Source organism: Pan paniscus, chromosome 6, assembly GCF_029289425.2.
Source record: "Pan paniscus chromosome 6, NHGRI_mPanPan1-v2.0_pri, whole genome shotgun sequence".
NCBI lineage: Eukaryota > Metazoa > Chordata > Mammalia > Primates > Hominidae > Pan > Pan paniscus.
In genome coordinates, this window is record NC_073255.2 from 165,236,201 (window position 1) to 165,245,100 (window position 8,900).

The window sequence follows — 8,900 nt, forward strand, 5'->3', positions numbered from 1 at the left end:
AGAAAGAAAGAAAGAAAGAAAGAGAAAGAAAGAAAGAAAAAAAAAGGAAAGAAAAGCAGACTCTTGCCCCCTACCCCTGCAATCTGCATTTCAGCAAGGGGCCGCCTGCCTCACAGACAGATGTGAGCAATCTAGAGGAGACAGCAGGGTTGCACTGCCATCCCTACCCATGTCCCTGCACATATTCAGCTGCCTTGGTGACCTGCCTTGGCTTAAGGTGGCCCAGAAAGTTCCCCTGCCTTCTGGCCAGACAGATCTGAGTGGGTCCTTCTGGAATGCACAACAGGTGCGGAGTGGGGGCAGCGTGGAGCAGCCTCTCATCTCACTCCCTCTCCACCGTCCCCCGCCTCATCCCCTGGTGCTGAGTGAGCCCTGGTGACAGGCAGGCTCAGAGAAGGGAGCCCAGGAAAGGGAGGATCAGGGGCAGCCCAGAACGGGGTTATCTTGATCCTTGGAGGTGGAGCTTCCACTGAAAATCTGGTGGAAGTTCTGCTCCCTCTGCCAGAAAAATGGACAGACACACAATGTTGCAAATATGGCACGGGAATCATAGATCCTCCAGAGCTCACTTGTCCCACAGCCCACAAAATCCTCTGTTTCCTTCTACTCTGATGGTGCCTGAGTGCCTCCTCCTCCACTCCCCATGCCAGGGCTCCTCTGCCTCAGGGAGCTTGTAGGCCAGACCAAGATGCAAACCCAAGGGAAGCAAGCCAAAGCAGAGGGTCCATGGGGGAGCTCCAGGAGGGAGGGGTTTATTTCCAATCTGGGAGGCAACCTAGAGATTGCAACAAGGCCACAGGCTTTGGAGTCACCTAGGCTTGTCATCTGTACTGTGGGGATCCATGCTGCCCACAAGGATGGCATGAGATCATGGTAACGTGTTCAGAACTACTTCCTCTAGTTAGGGAAGAGGTCGCCATCCTAGCTAGGTGTGACCCCCACAAAGATGTCCATAATGCAGGACCTGTGAATGTGTTACATGCCAAAAGGAACTCTGCAGGTGTGATTAAGTTGAAGGTTTTGAGATGAGGAGATTATCAGAGTTTATCAGGTGGGCCCAATATAACCACAAGGGTCTTTATAAGGGAGACAAGAGTGTCAGAGTCAGTGCAGGTGTGAAAATGGAAGCAGGGTAGAAAGACAGGGAAATTTAAAGATGTTATGTAGCTGGTTCTGAAGATGGAGGAAGGGACAGCCGCTAGAAGTCAGCAAAGGCAAGGAAATGGGTTCTCCCCTAGAGCCTCCAGGAGGAATGCAGCCCGGAGGACCCATTGTAGACTTCTGGCCTCCAGAACAGTAAGATTGTACATTTCTGTTGCTTTCAGCTGCTAAATGTATAGTGATTTGTTACAGCAGCCAAAGGAAACTAATACACTGGGCCTTGTCAGGTAGAAGCCAGAGCCTGCTGTGGGGCAGCTGTGGGGCAGGAGGGAGGTCAGAGGGGAATTTTGCAGAAGGGCAGGGCAAGGGCTGAGCCTGCAATGAGAGGGAGGAGGGGCCAGGCCCTGAGTGCTCAGCCTATGACCTCAGCCTTGGCCAGCTGAAGCTGCCCTGGCACCCGGATGCCTGTCAGCCTGGGCTTATATGCCTGACTGGACCAGAAAGAGATCCCTGTGTAGCCAGTCCTGAGGCAAGGGTGGGGGTGTGACAAAGAAGTTTGATGCCAGAGAGGGAGTCCAATCAGCCCCAGGGCTGCAGAGCACACAAGGGGAGGGAGGAGGTTGGTGGGGCTGGCACGGTGCACTGTCGCCCAGGGCCCCCTGCCAGCTCAGTCCTTCTCTACCTCTCTCCTACTGACAGGAAGAACCTCCATCCCACTCTTCTCTTTCCTTTCTCCATCCCCAGGCTATCCTGCCCTACCCCGGGAGAGTGGGAGGGGCAGGGACTTTGGGGCTAGAGATTGAGGCTGTGGGCTGGGCGGTGGCTCATGCCTGTAGTCTCAGCATTTTGGAAGGCTGAGGCAGGAGGATCACTTGAGGCCAGGAGTTCGAGACCAGCCTGGGCAACATGGTGAAACCCCGTCTCTACACAAAATACAAAGAAAAAATTAGTAGATGTAGTAGCATGCACCTGTAGTCCCAGTTAATCAAGACGCTGAGGTGAGTGGATCATTTGAGCCTGGGAGGTCAAAGCTGCAGTGAGCCATAATCATGCTACCACATTCCAGCCTGGGTGACAGAGTGAGACCCTCTCTCAAAAAAATAAAAATAAAAATAGAAAGAATGAGGCTGGGTCACAACCTCAGCTCAGTGGCTGAGAAGCTGGGTGACCTTAGGCAAATTATTATGGCCCTCTGAGCCTGTTTTCTCCCCTGGAAATGAGGATGATTTTAGTCCCCACTTCCCAGGGCTGTATTAAATGGCACCACGCATGTTAACACAGTGTCCAGCGTAGAGTCAACCCTCCAAGTGCCATCTTTGTGTTATGATCCTGTATACGCTGCATTACCCACAAATACAAAAGAAGGTTGGTCTCCCCTGCCAGCTGGCTGGTTCCTCAAGGGAGCACGTGTCCTCTTGATATCTTTATATCCTCAGCCTTGCTATATACTTCCTGTTGTGGACCGGGTGATGAATATGTTTTATGTATTCATTCAGCATTTAACAGGTATTTATGGGTGACAGTGTTTTAGGGGATAAAAACATATAAGGGAAAACAAACGCTCCGCATATATTTATTTATGTTTTAGAGTCAGGGTCCGGCTCTATTGCCCAGGCTGCAGAGGCACAATCAGAGCTCACTGCAGTCTTGAATTTCTGAGCTCAAGGGATTCTCCTGCCTCAGCCTGCTGAGTGGCTGGCATCACCACACCTGCCTATTTTTTTTTTGTAGAGACAGAGTCTCACTGTGTTGCCCAGGCTGGTCTCGAACTCCTGGGATCAAGCCATCCTCCTGCTTTGGCTTCTTAAAGTGCTGGGATTATAGGCAGGAGCCACACGCCGCACAGGCCAGGCTCTATGCATACAAAGAGAGAGTATGTTTGTGTTGTGTTATGGAGAAAAATGAAGCAGGAGGGGCAGGGACGGGGTCAGAGAGTGAGGGTGTGTCGGGGTGGCAAGGGGGTTCAGGGAAGGTCTAACACGATGCCCTTGAGCAGAGACCCAAAGAAAGTGAGGGAGTGAGCCACAGGGCCTGGGGTGAAGAGGAGGGCACTGGCATTGGAGGACAGCAAGGAGGCCAGCATGACCAGGACAGTATGGGTAGGGGACAAGCAAGAGAAAGCCTGAGACAGTGGAGGCCTGATCATGAAGGACCTGTAGGCCCCAGCAAAGACTGACTTCTACTTTGACCCCAGGGAAACCAGTGGAGTGTTTTAAGCAGAGGAACAACCTGCTCTCACTCACATTTTAGAAGAATCACCTTGGCTGCTGTGTATTGAGAAAATTCTGGAAGGAGGCAACAGTGGGGGCTAGGAAAATTGGAGCCCTTTGCAGTAACCCAGGTGGAAGATGGTGATGGTTGGAGCAGCATTGTTGCAGAAGAGACTGGAGGAAGTGGTCAGACTGAAGGCAGTGCTAACGGGATTTGCTGATGGATTAAATATGAAGTGTGTGCCAAGCATGACGGCTCATGCCTGTAATCCCAGCACTTTGGGAGGCCAAGGTGGGAGGATCACTTGAGGTCAGGAGTTCAAGACTAGCCTGGGCAACAAAGTGAGACTCTGTCTCTACAAAAATAAAAAATTAGCTAGGAGTGGCAGTGCATGTCTGTAGTCCCAGCTACTCTGGAGGCTGAGGTAGGAGGATTGCTTAAGCCTGTGAGGTCAAGGCTGCAGTGAGCTATGATTGCGCCACTACCCTCCAGCCTGGGAGACAGAGCAAGACCCTGTCTCTTAAACAAGTAAATAAATAAATAGTGAGAGAAAGTGGAGTCAAGAATGACTCCAAGGGTTTTTGTTTTGTTTTGTTTTTCTGAGCAACCAGAGGAATGAATTTGCTAGTTTTTAAGATAGGGTAAATTTAAGGAGGACCAGGTCTGGGAGGGTGGCAGGGAGTGTGATGTTAATTATATGTGTCAACTTGACTGGACCACAGAGTGCCCAGGTATTTGTTTAAATATATTTCTGAGTGTGTCTGGGAGGGTGTTTCTGGATGAGATTTACATTTGAATCAGCTGATTGAATAAAGCAGACACCCCTCCCCAATGTGGGTGGCCCTCATCCAATCCATTGAAGGCTTGAATAGAACAAAAAAGGCTGAGTAAGAGAAAATCTGCTCTTTCTGCCTGTCTTCGAGCCGGGACATCAGTCTTCTCCTGCCTTTGGACTCTGGACTTACACCATCAGCTCTACTGGTTCTCAGGCCTTTGGACTCCAACTGGAACTACACCATTGGCTCTCCTGGGTCTCCAGCTTGGCAACTGCAGGTCTTGGGACTTGTCAGCCTCCACAATGATGTGAGCCAATTCTTTATAACAGTCTGTCTCTCTCTCTGTCTCTCCACAAACACATGCATTTTTTTTTTAGAAAAATATTGTATGATTTTTTCTGTTTCTCTGGAGAACCCAGACTACTACAGGGAGTCCGAAATTCAGCATTGGTTATGGTCAGTGTGAGATGTGGAGTAGGCAGAGAGAGGAGAGCTCAAGGGAGTAGAGAGTAGGTAATTGAACTGGATTTGAATCCTCCAAATCTGTCCCTTGACCTACTTGAAGTCGGTTTTCTCCTCTGCACAGTCCCTGGAATGGAATCCTTTCCTGCATCTCCTCTCCCCAGGTAGTCCTGGATTCCAGCTTTGTGTCCTCCTTGGCAAGCTCCCCTGTCCTGAAACCGCAGAGGGGCCACATGACCTCCACAGTCTGAACTGCTATTCCCTGTCCCTCTGTGGTCCTTTGCCAGGAGAAGCCCCCACCACGAGGTCAGGGGAGACCCTGAGCAGAGGGGTCTCCCCCCACCAGGCCAAGCAAGGAAAGAGCTGAGCTGGAAGGGGCTGGATTCATTCTCGCCTCTCTCCAGCCACTCCTGCAGCTCCTGGCTTCCTCGCAAGCCTCTCCACCAGCGCCCTCACAGGGCTTGGACACTTCACAGCTGCTGGGAGAAAGAATAGAATGGACCCAAGGACATCCAGGCAGGCCCAGGCCCTACCCGCTGGCGACTCGGGCAAGTCACTTTCTCTCTCCGCGTCTCGTTGTCCCATTCATCATAAAGGAACAGGCATTACTGCTATAGGGTTGCTGAGGATAAGATGCACCTTGTACAGCATAGTAATGAACGGCGGCAGAAAACAGGTCTTTTAGGCTCCTCTCCCCACCTAGCCAGCCTCTTTCCTTTCTGGGAGATGAGATTAGTTTACCCCCAAGCCCCGCCTGTCCTTTGGAAGCCAAATTTTACTACGGATGCAGGCAACCAGGGAACGGTTGCCAAGGGCCGGACTTTGAAAGGAAGGGCTGCTTGTTGCCTAGGAAACTGCCCCACTCCGGGTTCCCTGGGGTCCCAACGGTCGATGGGTCTTGGCGCCATCTGCCGGACACAGTACCACACTGCTTCTGAAGCTCCTAGACCCGGAGTCCCACAGCCTGTAGCAGGGAACACTCCTCTTCCCCTGCCCATTCTCCCCCACGACATCTCCACATAAAAGCTCTTTGCTCCTTTTGCCGCCAGGCTTTCCCAGAGATTAGAGGCATGGGAAGGAGTTGAAGTACTGTGGAGGGTGGGAGCGATGTCTTTCTCTACACAGAAAGAAAGAGGACAGGGAAGCAGGACTCCTGGTAGCCTGAGGTCCAAGAAAGTCTCTCCCTTAATTGCTATCCTGAGGCTTGCAATCCACTTGGAAACTTTGTTTCCCACTATCTGCCTTTCCACAGGGAGGGAGGCATGGAAATGAAGAGGTTAAAGTTGAGGTAGGAGAGTGACATGTCGGTCACCGCAAGGTCCTGGTGCAACATCCCCTCCTGGGGAACCGCTCAACTCCCACTGCTCCTAGACCGGAGTCCCCTTTTCTTCTCTGGGAGAACCTTCCTACCCACCTGACAGTTGCCAGGTGAACCCCTTGGAGCCTCAAATCGTCCTGCCCACTGGCAGAAGAGGGAGAAGCAGAAAGGTGCCTGCTATGAGACCAGGATTCCTGAGTTCAATACCCACCCAAGGCAGACCCTGGGCTTGGCCACCCTGAGATCAGCCTGCCCTGAAAGGTGAAGGGGGAAGTGAAATATCTGAGGTTGGGATGCCTGGGGGTGGGGGTGTGCCTCTTTCCCTTTTAGGATCACAAGTAGAGAAACTGAGGCACAGAGTGAGCAAAAGGCTGCTCTTTACCTGTTCCAGGCTAATACCACATCTTGCTATCCAGATGTCCCCTCTCCAATTCTAGCTGGGCTGGGGTGGGGATGGGGAGCAAAGTTGACTTGGAAGCTGACACCCTGGCCCTCAGCCCAGAAGCTGATGTTGTCAATGGGCTTAAGAGCAGGTGGAGCAGGAGGCTGGGGACCAGGTCTCCTGGGTCCCTAACCCCACCTGTTTTCCCTCCTGAGCTGAGCCAGAAGGGTAAGCAAGGAGGAGGCTGGCGATGATGATGCCTGCACCCTGCAAGTGAGAAGCCATGCCCTGAGGACAATAGATGTGAGAGGTGGGCTGGGTGCTCTGGCCTAGAAGAGGCTGCATGTGGCTGGAGGCTCCAACCTGGCCGCTGCCCTCTGTCCAGGTTCCCTGCCTCCAAACTCTCCTCAGCAGGAAGCAGGAGGGCTTCAGGGGTAAGGTGAGGTGGGCAGGGTTGGCCCCCCAACCTCCTGATTAGCTGAGTCTGAGTGTCAGGCTATAGTGGGGTCAGAGAGGCTGAGGTTAGAATGTGACCCTTACAAGCCAGAAGGGATCCTGAAAGAATAAAAAGCTCCAAGGAAGGGGAGAGGGAGGAGCTACCTCCCCCAACCCACCACGTCCCAATGGCTGGGTCCTTCCTCTCCAGCCCTGACTCCAGATGTGAGGAGAGAGGTGGAAGGAGAGACTGAGGGGAGCTGAGTGCCTCACAGCTGGGGCACTGCCCCTGCCTCCCCTCCGCACTGACGGCCACTTCCTGACTGGCACTGGAGCCACAGAAGCTGAAAGGAGCCTCAGAGGGCTAGTCCAGTCCCCCTGAATGATTGGGTCATGCCATCTGAGGGCCCTGTTCTCAGTCCTTGGAGCCTGGGAGACAGTGAGGCCAGAGGTGAGGGCCACCCACTCCTCCTCCTCTTGGTCCCCCAGGGGGCACCAGAGATGGCCCCACTGCTACCCCCTGTGAGGGTAACTTGACTCTCCTGCTCCACACGCCTGCAATGAAGCCCAGGCCTCCCAGTCCCCTGGCTCTACCTGCTGCTCCTGTTCCTGCCCTGGCTGGGGGCGAGGCCAGCTGCCTAGGCTAAGTCCCTGCAGCTCCACCTGGCCTGCAGCTTTGACGCGCTGGCTGGGAGACTGCACTGAGCCATTTCTTTTGCAGTGGCCTGGTGCAGGCTGCCTGAATGCTAATGTTGCTGCAAGGACCCTGGGGCACTGGCTGGTTGCCCGCTGGCAGTGCACCCTCTCCCTGGGTGGCTACACCTTTGCGCAGATGCCGCTGCCCAGGAGCTGGAACCTGGGTCACCACAGCAGCATGGTTCAGCGCCTGTGGGGCCACATCTTCGACAATCTGGTGGTGAGCAGCCTGGATCACATGGTGCTGGGTGTGTGCCAGGGAGGGGTGAGGGGGTACCTGTGCTGCACAGACCTGGCTGGACCTCAGGGGGGCAGGTAGTACTGCTGACCAAGGCATCTCTGATCTGCATTTCTCCCAAATGTGGCTCTGGGCTGCCTCTGAATATCCACCTGCTGTGGCCTTCCTACCCAGAGTGTCTCTCCCTTTGTCCCACTTAAGCCTCCTGCACTGTGGCTGAATTCGCATCTCACAGTAAGTGTGTTTCCTGAGTCCAGACTTACATGCGTTTATTACCCAGGCAAGGGGAGGGCCCATAGGACACAATAAGACTCATTTACTCATGCCTGTAATCCCAGCACTTTGGGAGGCCGAGGCGGGCGGATCACCTGAGGTCCGGAGTTCAAGACCAGCCTAGCCAACATGGTGAAACCCTATCTCCACTAAAAATACAAAAATTAGCTGGGCGTGGTGGTGGGCACCTGTAGTCTCAGCTACTCCGGAGGCTGAGGCAGGAGAATCGCTTGAACCCGGGAGGTGAAGGTTGCAATGAACCTAGATTGTGCCACTGCCCTCCAGCCTGGGTGACAGAGGGAGATTCTATCTCAAAAAAAAAAAAAGACTCATTTACTGAGCACCTGTAACCTTCCTCGTTCGTTCTCACATAATCCTTGCAATGAAGCCTGGAGGTGGGTGCTATGTCATCTGCTTTTCTTAGGACGCATACTGTGGCAAGTCTCAGACCATATAACTAGATGCAAGGAATTCCTCTAAAACAGTAATTCTCTAACTTTAGAACGTATCAGAATTGAGCGGCTGAGTAGCAACCCAGAGGCTCAGACCCCATCCTACTATGGCAAGCCTAGGACTTGTTATTAGCTCTCCAGGTGATTCTGACATGCACCAAACTTGCAGAGCCACTGTGCTAAAACCTCCTCTAGAAGGGCCATACTAATGCTACCATACCTTAAGGTGGAGATCACTGACTTACAAGGTAATTCATCCATTGGTCAGCTCTATTAACCAACTAGGTTTAGTTCAAAACGGAACTTCTCCCTTTGAACCACTCACGCTCTTGATTCAGAGTGACTTGGCATTTATCTGAAAACCCTTAGATCTTTCCCATCTCAACAGCTGGTCAAGGTGCTTCCTGCATGACTTTTGTAAACCAATGCACAAGACAAACCATGAAACAAGACAAACCATGAAACCATGTTTTGATCCATCCCCTCTCATCTTCAACCATCCCCTGGGACCTGGGCATTGTCCTCCCTCCCCGCTGGGTCACCTCTGACTCAGGTG